Source organism: Triturus cristatus, chromosome 12 (genome assembly GCF_964204655.1).
Source record: "Triturus cristatus chromosome 12, aTriCri1.1, whole genome shotgun sequence".
NCBI classification, from domain to species: Eukaryota; Metazoa; Chordata; class Amphibia; order Caudata; family Salamandridae; genus Triturus; species Triturus cristatus.
In genome coordinates, this window is record NC_140595.1 from 11046035 (window position 1) to 11061617 (window position 15583).

A 15583-nucleotide genomic window follows, 5' to 3' on the forward strand; every position below is an offset into this window, starting at 1 on the left:
GAAGGATCCCGGTTCTGGCAGCTATTTCTGGCCAGATCTAGGATGGTCCAGGAAACATGCTGAATGTGTCCTGGTGTCATTGGCCGAAACCAGGACACTCTTCAGCAGCTCACGCACATTGTCTGCATTTTGTTTGGAGCCACAACGTGCAGGCAGCCAGGGTGCCTTCTTCACAGGTACAGCTGGGCCCAAAACAAAGGCTTGATTTAAAGGTCCATCAGCCCTTCTTTTGTTTGAGTATAATACTGTATGGGAGCTATCTGGAGAGCCTGACATCGAAATACCAAAGCAATGGAAGAAAGCACTTAAGAGAACTTAAGATAAACTATGATTTGGAGGCAGGTTTCTAACTTTGTTCATCGCCCTATGTTATGTTATGTTATGTTATGATATGTTATGTTATGTTGTTGGAACTTATAGAGCGCACTATACCCTAAGGTGCCACAGCACCAGAGGAGAGCCCCCAGTCCAGAACAAAAATCAAGAAACCCATGTCTAAGGAAGATGGAGAGAGAAAAGCCTTTGTTTACAGCAGTTTTTAGGTCTCACGACCTGCGTTGCACTGCGCAGGAGGGCTCGCGCAGGCGAGAGTCCTTTTGTCTGGGGTTCAGAAATGGATCCTTTTGTGCTACGCGATTGGCCTTTGCGTGCGTCTTTTTATAAAAGACTGCACGCAATTGGCCAAAGGCGGGCGCATTGCTTCACCCAGGGCCTATTGGTGTCTATTACCCGCTTGGTGCGCGTAATAGACACCAATAGGCCATGGCTCGCAGTGGCGCGCGAGCGTGCACCAGTCACGGGCTTCTTTGTGTTTTTTTCAAACGGAAGGGAATGCGAACGCGAAGGGAAAGCAAACGCTTTCCCTGCCGCTTGTTGCACCTAGTGATTGTAAACCTGGTTTGAATTGTAGAAAGCATCTTGATTTAGTTTTATTTTATGCTCATGGTCAGAGACGCTGCAGTTATTAATGCAACAAGCGCAGTTGCACCAGTCCACTGCATCCCACCCAAGAGGTGGATGCCTTTTATTTCCCAATCAGGATATATGACTCATTTCTCTTCCTTGCATAGGGCACATACCATCTATGCTAAGTTCCTGCATTTGTTTTCAATTAACGTTTTTGTTAGTGAGACAATAATTTCATCACGTGATCTGTGTTTTGTAGCTAATGTACAAACCGTAAGCATGTCTGTCTATCCATTTTGGTTATTTTCCAGGAACTCCTCTTAGAAGAGTGCGTATCCAGCTTCGACCCGTTCTGTTATTACGAGTAGACTTTGTGTACTGGTTGTTGTTTACTTTCAGCCATCTCAGTACCGTATTAAATAGGTAGGCCCCGTCAAGCAAGGTGACGCCATTTTGAAACTCTCAGTTGTCCATAGTGCGGCCATTTTCCTGTTGTGAATGGGGCTGTGACCAGCTCTGCCTATTAATAGCATGCGCCTTTAATGTGTCCTCGACACGAGAACGCCACTCAAGATATTGATTAAGTTTTGCAGAGAGCAACGAGAAAGAAAACTGATGTGTCAGGTGAGCGTCTAAATGGTGAGATTAGTTGCTCTGAACGTGTTCCTTCTGGGGCGAGAGAGATTAGTGAAAATGAAATACCGGCCTGCAGCTTCCTACAGAAATGTTGAGAAAGACCACACATATGCTTCCATCTGGTTAATTGCCGTATGACTAAAGGAAAGACACATTGTTTACGTGTTTATCAACGTTCAAAATGCACAACTGTATAACACAACAATCAGGTAAAGGTGAATTACCCACATTCAAAGGCGACTGCTTCTAAAATATTGAACAAATACTATTCATTCCTGTGTCATTGAACTGTCATTTAGCGTGTTAGTATTCTCAGGTCTCATGCCTGATTACTCTTCATGATAACATGATTGCAACACTGCCCTTGAAGGCCGTTGCACATTTTGAAATAAGGTATAGCTGTGTCATATAAGGAAGAATTGTATTTGGCCAGAAGAGTGACATTTATACCAAGCATTTGCAATGCAGTATGTCTCGCATTTACACGATTTGATCTATTGGCATTGTAAATGGCATTGCCTTTTATTTTATGTTTTGTTTTTTAAAACGTAAATAAAAGGCACTGTCAGTACCAATGCCAATAGCTTAAACTAGCATAAATGCCGGACCTATTGTATTGCAAATGCTTGTTTAAATGTGCCATAGGAATTTGCTTCTACGGTGTTGGTAGGCAGGGTATCCACTGTCTGGCAGCAGCCACTGACATGGATCGTCCTCCCCATCTGGTCGTGAGGAATCTGGCAAAGATTGTGGTTATCTTAAAGGAAATAAACGGCTCCTACAATTGGGGTCATACCTCCCTATTTCCCTGATTAATGGTGATTCTAAAATGTATTCAAAGCTACTGGCCAGCCGACTTGACCCAGTACTTCACAAAGTCACATCGGATCGCCAACATGGGTTTATCCCTGGCAGATCTACTATTGATAATATACAAAGAGTGATTACACTATATGACATCACTAATGCTGCAGGAGACCCTATGGCACGCATCTTGTAGGATGCTGAGAAAGCCTTCGATATGGTCTCCTGGCAATATCTGTGGACAGCTATGTCTAGAAATGGCACCAGGGATGGCTTTATCAAGGCAGTGCAAATATTATATAACAAACCATCAGCGGTAGTTATGGTCAACGGTGCACCCTCGAAAAATAAATTAATCTCCAGAGGGACTTGACAGGGGTGCCCGTGTTCCCCTTTCTTATTTGTGGTGTTTATTGACCCCTTTATCTGCAGGTTAGAGAATAATACACTACTACCAGCAATCTGATAGCAGAATTGTCCGACGAAGACCCTGGCCTATGCCGATGATATTGCATTGGTTACATCTGATCCAAATACTGCCATAAAGATAATCGAGGATGAGGCTGGACGTTTTGGGCAGATATCCAGTTATGCTCTGAATCAGGACAAGACACAGATTGCGCTCAAATAAAAAATCACGATGGCAGATAACCGGGTAGTTGAAAGAGCCACGTATCCGCGTGTTAGAATAACCTCTAAGCTGGATAATTTGGTTAGGAACAACATGGAACCCTTAATGGAACATCCGAAAAACGGATCTTGCAAAGTTGAACAATTTACATTTATCCATTGGGGTAGATGTAATGTAATTAAAATGCTGTTCCACCCGAAATGTTTATATTTTTTTTAGGGCAATATGTTTGGAATGTACCCAACAGTGGTTTAAAGCAATAAATAATATGTTTTCCAAGTTTATATGGGCTTATATACGACCTCGTAGAGCACTTGGGGGCATATCATCAACGGCCAGCGATAATTATCGCTGGCCGTGTTTAGCGTGCACAAAATTAACGCCGCCTATCGCCGGATTCTATCGCCCGGTGAGCGCACTATCAGCAAGGCGCATCGCTGAGGCGATAGAATTCACGGCAATAGCGGCGATAAGGAGCAATAACGCAGGATAACCTGCGATACAAAAGCAGTGATAATCAAAAAAATGGCGATAGGGAGATGTGGACTCAGCATGAAGATCCACCTCCCATGTTAAACATAGCTAACTAACAGATTTAGGAGGCGTAAGGAACCGGTGATAAAGCCGGTTAGCGCTACTTTTAATGTCGCTAGGCAGGTTAGCGTTTCCCTTGTTAATAGGGAGTTCCTTCATTAGCGAATATTTACGCTGTATTTCTCATGGGAACGCCTACCTCGCATCTCATTAGCGATGCGAGGCAGGTGATAAGGAAATGGGCGCGGAATCATGGAATTAGTGTGTCCATGCTAATCGGGCGATAAAATTATCGCCGCTTTTTGTCCAAAAACGGACGCAAAAGCGGCTATAATTTTTTTGCGCCGGCTTGTTGATATGCCCCTTCGGTTTTTCACCTTACCGAGGGACGGGGGTGGGGTTGGACCTCCCAAATTGGAAATTATATTATTGGGCCACCACACTAATCTAACAGCTTGTGCTGTTAATATGGCTGACCTGAGACTCAAAGCTCAAGGTATTGTCAAATAGATCACCAAAGCTTTTGGCTGATCTGACCTGGGTGTGAAGCGGTCCACGACCCTCCAGCCACCAGATGTTAGACCAAACAGACTCCTGAGTGCCAAAGACAACGACCTATGTCTTGTCAACATTAAGTTCAAGGGCGAGGTCTTGCGTCCACCTATGAATGCCAAATAAGCAGTGATTGAAGTTCTTGGCTACAGAAGTCAGGTCGATGGAAATAGACACAGTGATCTGGGTGTCATCTGCGTACTACAGTATTTGGAACCCTTAGGGGCGCACAAATTCAGCCCTAGGAGCAAAATTAATATTGAAAAGAGTCAGACTCCGGGATGAACCCTGAGGGACTCCACAAGGGAAACTGAAGGCTCCAGTCTTGAAGCCTCCACAGCTGACCAGTTAAACTCTGTTGGTGGGAAAAGAGTGGAGGGGTTTAAGAGCAGACCCTTGTACGCCGATTTGATGTAGCCGTTCAAACATCCATACCGGAGAAACCTTATTGAATTCAGCTGATAGATCAAGCATCACAAGGATAAGCCCCCCAACCCGATCAACCTGGCGGCGAATGCTGTCAGCAGCCGCAATAAGATCAGATTCTGTGCTGTAGCCGCTCCTGAAGCCATTCTGCGAGGGATCGAGTATGTCGCGAGCCTCAATAAATTTGACAAGTTCCTGCCTAACAAACTTTTCAAGAATCTTGGCCGGCGCTGGAAGCAAGGGAATAGGATGGGAGATTTCAAGATCCTCTGGTTCCGCATTTGTTTTTTTGAGTAGCGGAGGAACAATCGCTTCCTTGCAGGAAGAGGGAAGGACACCTGACTGCAGAATGAAGGCGAACATGTTCCACAGGAAGTCGGCAATGGGTTCCGGAGCAAGTTGAAGAATTTTAGGAGAGCAGGGATCGGAAGGAGATTCCGATTTAAAATTCAGCAGCAATTACTTTGTTTGATGTAAGGAAATTGGAGGGAATAACAGTAAGCTGCTTGAGCTGAGTGCATGGCATGGCGATTTCGGGCAAAGTTACATTATCCACGGGTTGCCCAAAATATGGATCAATATTCAGGGCCCTATTTACGAGAAATGAATGCAGCGCGGCGCCGCAAGTCATTTTGCGGGGCCGCGCTGTGTTAGTTTTGAAGCACAGGGATGCAACACAAACTACTGCCATGCGCCGGGACAGGCACCCTTGCACCACAGTGCAAGGATGCCTGCGTCTTGGGGAGATTGTTGTTGTGCAGGAAGGGGCTTGTAAATAAGCCCCTCAGGATTGTGTCCTGAAAATAAGACGCCATTCTGTTACAGAAGTCTTGCGAAGAATTCACCACGCCCTGCGACAGGGGATAGACAGGACTTCAACTATTTTAAAAATTGTCTTAGCAGAGTTGCTGGCAGCTTAATTTTTTCCGTAAAGAAAGCAGCCTTGGTGAGTTCAGTGACCTCCATCTACTCCTGGTGAAGACCCATTAGTTCCGCAAAGAACCAAGGCACAGACGGTTTACTTCTGGCGGCCAATTTAACCTTACTTGGGGCTATGCTGTCCAAGGCGGAAGTGACCCAAGCTTGGAAACCTTCTGCGGTATCCCCCAGAGTGCCAACATGACTGGCTCTGGAGCACTTGAGAGCCTGTTCCAGCATAGCAGGGGTAACTTTGCTCACCTTTCGACGGATGACAGACTTGGAAAAGACCAGGCGTGCCCGAGACAAAGACTGAGGAAGAGGAACGCTAAATACAAGCTCCCGATGACCTGTCCAACGAAGGTGGTAAACCCAATCGACAGTCAGATCCTCAAAATGAGAGAAGATGCCATCAAGAGTGAGACCCGAGATATGAGTAGGGTCGCAGACCCACCGGGAAAGGCCCATATTAGACATAAGTTGAAGGAGTGAAGCTGTATCCTTACCGAAAGAGTCATTAAGATGGGAATTAAAATCCCCCAGAATAGTAATGTGATTGGGACCCATTTATGAGTCCACACTCTGACCCCAGGTCTCTATGCAATGCAAGGTGGCTCTGTCTGTGTAATGACTCAAATATTGATGTGACTGGTACACACTTTTGTTTATCTAATTCTTTAACAGCACTACTTATCCCAGTGTAGGGTGTCCAAGGGCTTTAAATCACACAAAGAGGCACAATGAATCACACAAGTGTGTAAATCAGTGTACAGGAAATGTTACATAAGACAGTGAGGGCTATAAGGGGCAGGAGTCACACATCGTCCGTGCTTGTAGACATTATATGTTAAGAGTGAATGGTCCGGAGAAACACAAAATCAGTATATGAAATGAAATGCAGCGATTGTGGTTGTCTGTACTAACAAGACTTTATTACTTCCCAGAGGAACCCATCTTTGCAATCTTAAAATCAGAACAGCTTGAGAAAAAAAAGCAATAACCACCTAAACCAATGACTTATAGTTTTCCTACAGCTCCTTGATGCCGGTAATTAGATCACGGTGCTATGTAAGAAGGATTCTAACTTACGACCTGGAAGTAAAATGATCTCAGTGTCAAACACAAGACCCTAGTTGCATATTCAAATAAAAACAAATCTGTGATCTGCATGTTACACAATGCCCTTTGCATCAGGCACATTAACCCTCTATGCTAGTTTATGAGTCAAAACTGTGACCGGACAAAACACACAGCTGTGTAAACCCCTAGAGTTATCTTAGCATAACATAACAAGTGGTGGGCACACAAGGATCCCTGCTGCTGGTGTCTGAAACCTGAAAGATATGTTAAAATGCAGCCTCTTTGCGACTAATTAGGTATTCTAGAATAGATTTCCCGTCACATATGTCCTTGCTGCCAATTTCTTTACAGCAGCTTTTTAAAATAACAGTATAAGTTGACTGAACGACTCTGCTTTTCGAACTCCGTCCCTCGTAGCGCCACACCCTTTCCCCTGCCACACCTTGACCCCCAATTTACGGCTTCCCGGAGTAATTGTTTTCCAATTCCAGCAATGGTGCAGGCGCTATAGTCTGTATTATGCAGGTATAGTGTGCAGACGCCAGAGTCAGTATTTGTAGTACATTGGCTTTGTATATATTACACCACAGTAAGGTATAGTGTGCAAGGAGTCCAGTGGATACACAGAGGCTAAAGTAGATAGCACCTCACTCTCTTTTTGTGGTAGTGTGGTCGAGCTGTAAGGCAGTATCAGAGGATAGTGTTAAGCATTTGTTGTACACACTCAATCAGCAAATGATGTCACACACTCAAAGACCGAACTTCAGACGAATTGTTTGTAAAAATATTACTTTTAGTATGTTTATTACTTAGAACCAAAGATACTTTGTTGCAGTAAAATTTGTTTTGTAAAATCACAGTGCTTTTCTCAAACAGTTCAAAGTTAACCTATGGAGAGAAAACAATGTTGTAATTTCACAGGTAAGTAAACGACTTACAATTCCAGTCTTGGGGTTTTAGGACCAACACTGGGCAAGTGACAGGTAAGTGTAGAGACTTCACCGCCAGTGGCGCTGGGGCGGCCGGGTGCAGAGGTCAAGTTTGGTCACTGGCGCTCACCGTTAGTCAATGGAGACTGGGGGCCCTCAAAGAGGCGCCGGTTGCAGGTAAGTAAAATCAGAGTTGGGGGTCAATCTCTGGGGGTTCAGACCAGCACTGGGGGGGGGGACATGAAGCCTCACCAAACACACCCCCACAGCGGCACAAAGGCGGCCAGGTGCAGAGTACCAACACAGCTTCGGGCGTCCGATGCAAAGCAACGGAGACAAGGTTTCAAACAATGGCTGCAGGCTCAGACCAGGAGGCTGGACGAAGGGAACCGGCGGCTCTGGAGGTAAGTTGGGATGTTGAAGGGCACCTGGGCACCGTCGGTCAAGCTCCCCAAGGCCTGGGCTCTGCGGGGGCAGGGGTGTCCTTTGATGTTGAAAGATTCTTACCGGAGCCAGTCGCTGTTAGAGGGTCCTTCGTGTTGAGGCTACAGGGGCCGTCGTGGAGTCCAGGAGAGGTCACCCTGGGGTGGACTCAAGCTCAGGACCACTGGGGAACCTTCTTAGGACTGGTGGGCCAGTTTGACTCGGACCTGAGGCCTCGGGTGCAGTGGTGGGGCAGGAGGTCTTGTTCTGTGGTTCAGCAGGGAACTACAATTCTTCTTTAGGGTTTCTTTGTGGACACGGCCGCTGTCCTCGAGAGTTCTTTGTCTTTGAGGAAGGCAGGCAGTCCTGCCAGGGATGTGGAGGTCGCTGGGCCTGCAGGATGAGTTCCTTTTGGTGCAGGTTTCTTCTAGGGCTGCAGACAGGCCGGTAGGGCAGGGGCAAGTCAATTCTCGTCTGGAGTCTTCACTGCTGGTATGGCTTTTCGGTCCCTCTTCTTCTTTAGATCACCAGGAATTTAAGGGTCAAGGTTCAGGGGTGCCTCTAAATACTCAATTTGGGGGTGTTAAGAGTTCTGGCAGGAAGTAGCCAATGGGCTACTTACCTTTACGGTGACTATACCCTTTTTATATCCCCTCCCTTTGGGGAGGTGGCATACCCATAATCCTTTCGGCTAAAATCCTCACAACCAGAATGGAGGATTCTCAAAGTAGGGGGTCACTTCAGCTCGGACAGCTTAGGGGTGGTCCTGGCTGAGAGGGGATGCACCTCTCTGACTACTAATTTTCCCGCTGACCTTGCCGCCAAAAGTGGGGCTTGGTCAGGAGGGGCGGGCATGTCCACTAGCTGGAGAGGCCCTGGCTAGCATGACAGAGAGCAGGAAGCCTTTGAGGCTAGCTGCCCTTCAATGCTGTTCCTGCTTAGGAGTGGGTGTGAAGCACCTCTACCTAGACCAGGCTTTTTTCTGACCCACGAGAGCACAAGGCTCGCACCTCAAGGGTCCAGAAACATGTCTGGAAGCGGCAGGCTGGTGCTGACCAGTCAGCTACACACTAGTGGTTGAGTAGGTTTTCAGGGGGCACCTCTGAGTCGCCTTCTGAGTGCATTTATTAATGACTCCAACACTGGCATCCGTGTGGGCTCATTAATCTGAGATGTTTGGTACCAAACATTTTGGGATTAAGAGAAGCCATCATGGAGCTGTGGAACTCAAATAAGCTCCCAGCCCACGGACTCAGTATGGCTTCACTGTGCACTTATAATGCCTAAGAATGGACTTAGACACAATAGGGTCTTATCTGCTCATGCAGTTGTGCCCTCAGCAGAGGTATAGAGCACCCTGTCTCAGGGCTGTAATGCCTGCTGTAGGGGTGACTTCCCTATGCCTCTTGCAGTGCTGGCAGGCCTGGCACACAGGGAGGTGTGCCAGGTCGAGACTTCACTTTTAATTGCATCAAAACACGCAAGCTGCAGAGGCATTGTGCATATGTTTAGTGAGGGGTCTCTTAAGGTGGCATAATACATGCTGCAGTCCTTAGAGACCCTATCTGGTCACAATGCCCTTGGCACCACGGGTACCTTTTATAATGGACTTCTAGGTGGGCCAGAGGCGTGCCAATTGTGGAATCAAAGATACAGTTTTGGGAAAGAACACGGGCCCTGAGAACCTGATTGGCAGGGACCCAGGGCACATTCAGAGTGAGGCAAAAAAGTGGGGGGTAACCATGCCAAAAGGGGCCCTTTCCTACACAACCCCCCCCCCCCCCAAACGAAAGAGGATGAGACTTACCTTTCCCTAGAGAGTCTTCATTGTCTAAGTGGAAGAACTTGGAAAGCCCCTCTGCATTGGCATGGGCAGTCCCTGGTCTGTGTTCCACCTCAAAGTCCATTCCCTGTAGAGAGATGGACCACCCCAACAGTTTAGAATTTTCGCCTTTCATGCTCTTGTGATCAGTTCGAACAAGGACTTCAGTATTTAAGCAGTAACGCTTGCAGGTGCTAGTGAGCCTGTTTTATACAGTAACGCATGCAGGCGCTACAGTCTGTAGTTTTGCAATATTGCGTGCAGGCACTACAGTCTGTAGTTTTGCAATATTGCGTGCAGGCGCTACAGTCTGTAGTTTTGCAATAATGCTTGCAGGTGCTAGTGAGTCTGTTTTATACAGTAACGCATGCAGGCGCTACAGTCTGTAGTTTTGCAATATTGCGTGCAGGCGCTACAGTCTGTAGTTTTGCAATATTGCGTGAAGGCGCTACAGTCTGTAGTTTTGCAATATTGCGTGCAGGCGCTACAGTCTGTAGTTTTGCAATATTGCGTGCAGGTGCTAGTGAGTCTGTTTTATGCAGTAACGCATGCAGGCGCTACAGTCTGTAGTTTTGCAATATTGCGTGCAGGCGCTAGTGAGTCTGTTTTATGCAGTAACGCATGCAGGCGCTACAGTCTGTAGTTTTGCAATATTGCGTGCAGGCGCTAGTGAGTCTGTTTTATGCAGTAACGCATGCAGGCGCTACAGTCTGTAGTTTTGCAATATTGCGTGCAGGCGCTAGTGAGTCTGTTTTATGCAGTAACGCATGCAGGCGCTACAGTCTGTAGTTTTGCAATATTACATGCAGGCGCTACAGTCTGTAGTTTTGCAATATTGCGTGCAGGTGCTAGTGAGTCTGTTTTATGCAGTAACGCATGCAGGCGCTACAGTCTGTAGTTTTGCAATATTGCGTGCAGGCGCTAGTGAGTCTGTTTTATGCAGTAACGCATGCAGGCGCTACAGTCTGTAGTTTTGCAATATTACATGCAGGCGCTACAGTCTGTAGTTTTGCAATATTGCGTGCAGGTGCTAGTGAGTCTGTTTTATGCAGTAACGCATGCAGGCGCTACAGTCTGTAGTTTTGCAATATTGCGTGCAGGCGCTAGTGAGTCTGTTTTATGCAGTAACGCATGCAGGCGCTACAGTATGTAGTTTTGCAATAATGCGTGCAGGCGCTACAGTCTGTAGTTTTGCAATATTGCGTGCAGGCACTACAGTCTGTAGTTTTGCAATATTGCGTGCAGGCGCTAGTGAGTCTGTTGTATGCAGTAACGCATGCAGGCGCTACAGTCTGTAGTTTTGCAATATTGCGTGCAGGCGCTAGTGAGTCTGTTTTATGCAGTAACGCATGCAGGCGCTATAGTCTGTAGTTTTGCAATATTGCGTGCAGGCGCTAGTGAGTCTGTTTTATGCAGTAACACGTGCAGGCGCTACAGTCTGTAGCTATGCAGGTAATGCATGCAGAAGCTATGGCTGCATGTGTGGATGACACTGCATGCATACACCCAGCTCGGCAGGTCTGTATGACATCGCATGTACATACCCAGGTCTGTATGTTTGCATGACATTATATTCCAATAATCAGTCTTCAATCAATGTTTACCGTGGGGGCCCCGTGTTCCGTGGAGGCGGGGGGGGGGGGGGGGCTTCCGCCCCTCCCTCACTCCTGTGCATATTGGCACCGGCTGTTGCGTTGCGTCGGGAGGGGCGACGGGACCGCAGGAAAAAGAGAACAATAGGGGGGCTCGCTCCAGCGCATTGCGCCCACCCCTTCCACACCGTACACCCCCTCCTCACCCACCCTCACCCCCGCTCCTGCACTCCCCCCTCCCGCACATCCTTTGTCTGGTGTTTGCCTGCCCTGGGATTTCTCTATGGAAACAGGCGCACACCGACGCGCACACAGGCAGCCGCACACAGGCGGGCGCACACAGGCAGGGGCGTCAGTGTGTACAGTGCGCCGCACCCCCTCCCCCAAGCCGCACAGCCCCTCGGCGCTGCTTTGTGCAGGACTGCGGCGGTGCAACCCTGCACCTGCACAGACCAGGCAGCGAGCGGACGGGACCGGGTCGTCCGCAGACAGGGGCATCCGGGGACAGGGGCGTCTGGAGACAGGGACATCTGGAGACAGGAGAATCCGGGGACAGGGACACCCAGAGACCGGGGATTCCTGAGCCAGGGACGCCCGGAGACCGGCGCCGCAGAAGTAGGGATGCTGGCGCGCGGAGGTGTGACATGGGCATCCTTGCGTGGTGCTGATGCTGCGTCCGCATCCGTGGTGCTGGAGGTGAGTGTCTTCTTCTGGGATTCTGGGGGTGGAGGTTTAGGGGGGCTCCTTGTACAACAGGGAGCGAGTGTGGGGCATGATGAGACGGGGTCTTCTATGCGCTCTGGACTCTGGTTCCGTGTAGGGGCGCAGATTTGAGGTGTCGCTGTGTGGTAGCAGTGTGGTGGTTTTATCAGGGTTCAGGGTGCGCAGGGGTATAACACAGAACCTTTCAGGACTCAACCCCCAACTCTCCAGGGGGCCTATTAAGCTGAAGACCAACGGATGTCTGGGAGATATGGAGACACAGGGGCCCTCTTCACTCTCTGTAAGGACCCCATCATTTTACTGAGTGTAGGAGGGTCACGGAGCTGTGCGATGGGGTAGGGGGGCTCTCCTGAGGGGTGTCCTACTCTCTTCTCGGGGTACCTCTCTCGGATGGTATAGGGGTGTCGCTACACAGCCTCTCTTGAGGGGTGTCGCAGTCTTTTCTAGGGGTACCTCTCTTCGATAGGGTAGAGGTGTCGATGGACCTCCTCTTCTGAGGGGTGTCTCAGTCTCTTCTCGGGGTACCTCTCGGGTACGTATGGGGGTGTCGCTGGACAGCATCTTCTGAGGGGTGTCTCAGTGTGTTCTCGGGTACCTCTCTCGGAAGGTATGGGGGTGTGGCTAGACAGCCTCTTCTGAGGTGTGCCTCAGTTTCTTCTCGGGGTACCTCTCTCGGGTAGGTATGGGGTGTCACTGGACAGCCTCTTCTGAGGGGTGTCTTAGTCTTTTCTCGGGCTGCCTCTCACGAAGATGATGTTGGGAAGGGGGGGGGGGGGGGGGGTGTTTGTCTTCTGAGGGTTTCCGCAGCGTGAGATCAAGTTTGCTTGCGCTGCCGGCAACGGCCACCCTGAAAGAATTGGCGCATTGAGAGAGCCTGCTTGTGGATTCTAACCCCGACCCCCCCTCCCCCCCCCCCCCCCTCAAAAAGGTGAGGATGTGGCACAGAGCGAGGCGGTGTTAAAGTCCAGGGTGCCTTGTTGGTTCTAACACCAGAAGCCTGTGCGTGACCACCCCCCTCCCGCCTCCTACTTCACTCACACCGTGACCCCCCCCCCCCCACCCAGTAACAGGGTGGCACCCCTGCATGCCTAATGGAATGTAAGGTTCCAACGAACCAACGTGATGGGAACTGTCCCCCCCCCCCCCCCCCACTGAGGCACACTCAGGGTACCGAGGGTCCTCCTTTCGAGTGAAGGACCCCCAACACGACAATACAACGTAAAACACTCTATATAACGCCCCAAAATGGCTGGATGGACGCCCCCAACCTCCTGTCACTGGAATTGCATTTCCACGCTTGCCCTTAAAACATACCTGGTTACCAGCCTTAGACATGAGGTGTCGAGCATTTAATGAAATCATCAACACATCTTATTGTCGGACATGTCCCTATTTTATCGACGTCGTAAGGATAAGTAGCAGAATTGGCCCAGCCATAACTCACACCTCTGAGAGACCGCTGTAGCAGGTGCATTGACACACTAAAAGCAAAACCAAAACCAAAGGGGATGATGGACAGAGTGTTGAACATTGCAAGCACTCACCTCCCAGTCAACTGATCTGGGTTTAATCCATCACCGTTCTTTAGCCCACTCCGTCACCCCAGTTCAGACATGGCCATATGCAAATCAGTCTGATCCTGTGCCTCATGGGAACAGTCCAGCCCGAACTGCCAAGCCATGCCTTCCCTGGACCGGAAACAAGCTTCCTGGGACCGGTTTTTGGCTAATACGCTGTGTCCGTCACGAGGTTCCTGGGGTTATTCTGACCCCGCCCTACGAGACAGAGTTGGTGGTTCCTCGAGGGGGGAGGGAGGGGGGTCTGCATCCTGGCATCCACAATGGTAGTAATGGAGGGGTCAGAGTGCAACATACGGGTCGTTCCTGGACTTACCATGCCCTCCTTGTGAGGGAGGGTGGGGGGCACGAGGATTGTTGGACCTCTGTCGGAATGGGAGAGCTATGAGGGATGGGGAAGATTTTTTTGGGGGTGTGGGGTCAGTGTGGCGATCGCAAACATGGGTGAGGGTCAGGGGTGCCAGGGAAGGGGAATGTGTCTCATTATAAAATGGCTGAATGTTGTACGATGACAATATCGTATCTGGAATATCGGAGACTACAGTATTGTGAAGGTTTGTTTATATAAGTCTGGATTGGAAAACATCGTGATGGTAATACACACACACACACACACACGCACGCACGGGCATGCGCGTATAGATGTAACATACCTAACTCCTCGCCTGTGCACCTTGAAGGCATACAGACACCTTCACCGTACAGAAGTGCTTAGGAGGATAAGTGCCGGGCCCCACAGTTCCACTCAGAAGTTCTGCGGCCGGCGCTCTCAATGGTCGACGTGCCGAACACCAGCACGGCTGAACGGAACTCCACCCCAGCCCTCTCTCGTCCCCCACCAGACCCCGCCGCCCCTCATCGCCCCCTGCAGGTTCTTTTTCACCCCCCTGTACTCTTTCATCCACCTTCTCTTCCTCTTTCTTTCCCCTGCGTGTTTTCCACTCTCTTGCTCTGCATCAAAGTTTGAAGACGAGGAATAAGTGCTGGCTCCCAAAAATGAGTGAGAAGGGGCAAAAACTGAGTGTCAGTGGGCCAAAAATGAGTGTCAGTGGGCCATAACTGAGTATGAGTGGGCCCCACCTGTAACCACCGCTCAGACTGAGCACTGAGACCCCGGGAACGTGGAGTTTGGATAGTAAATCTATACTTGCATACATATACCATACACTGGAAGTCGATAATCTGGACACAGGGCTGTGGCTGGAAGGCCTTTGAGACTTAGGGGCTCATTTATGAGCCCGTGCGTCACTTTGCGCCACCGGTGCGTCAATTTTTGTGACGCACCAGTGGCGTAAAACATGCGCCATGATGCGCCATATTTACAAAGTGACGCATCTACCTAGATGCGTCAGTTTGTAAACCTCTGCGCTACATTATACCTGCGTCAGGTATAATGTATGCAGGGTGGGCGTTCCCACGTAAGTAAGCATCGTAGAAGTGACGCAGTCAAATCTACGAGATTTCACTGCGCCACTTCTAGGGTGAAAATGCGTCAATATCTTGCGCCTGCCTCACAGCAGGCGTAAGACTGACGCAGGCCCTTTCACATGGGGCTTGCCCCATGTGAAAGGACACATTGCTGGAGTTGCGTCACTTTTGTGACACACTCCAGCAATGCGTCACTTTTGCACCTACAGATACGTCAGAAATACTGACGTATCTGTGACTCCTTGCGACATGATGCGTCATACTGTAAATATGACGCATCACTGGAGTCGCAGGGAGGGCGCAGTGAAAAGTGACGCATCACTGTTTTCACGCAGTGATGCGTCACTTTTCATAAATGAGGCCCTTAGTTTCTATATTCTGGACACAGTATTGTGGCCGAGGGATGTTGATGGCTGGATGCACTGCAGAGATGGGATTCTGAGTCAGTTGAAGCGGCCCTGCAATCCTCTACCAGAGAAAGACTGGACAATCCCACTGGCCACAGTTTAAAGGATAAACTGCAAAGGTCTCCGGGAGGAATCTATTGTAACTCCAACAATGTCAGCGGCAAAGCATTCCAGAGATGCAATAGGTCATAAAAA

General features: G+C 49.1%; 1 protein-coding gene across 1 annotated transcript in view; it reads left to right on the forward strand.

The window, feature by feature from the left end:
* The first annotated feature begins 11462 nt into the window (after positions 1-11462).
* PLPPR3 (phospholipid phosphatase related 3) overlaps positions 11463-15583 on the forward strand; it is a 29388-nt gene continuing 25267 nt past the window's right edge. The window contains exon 1 of the mRNA XM_085638023.1: positions 11463-11949. The gene's annotated coding sequence lies outside the window, so the exon portion shown is untranslated. The remainder of the gene's footprint in view (positions 11950-15583) is intronic.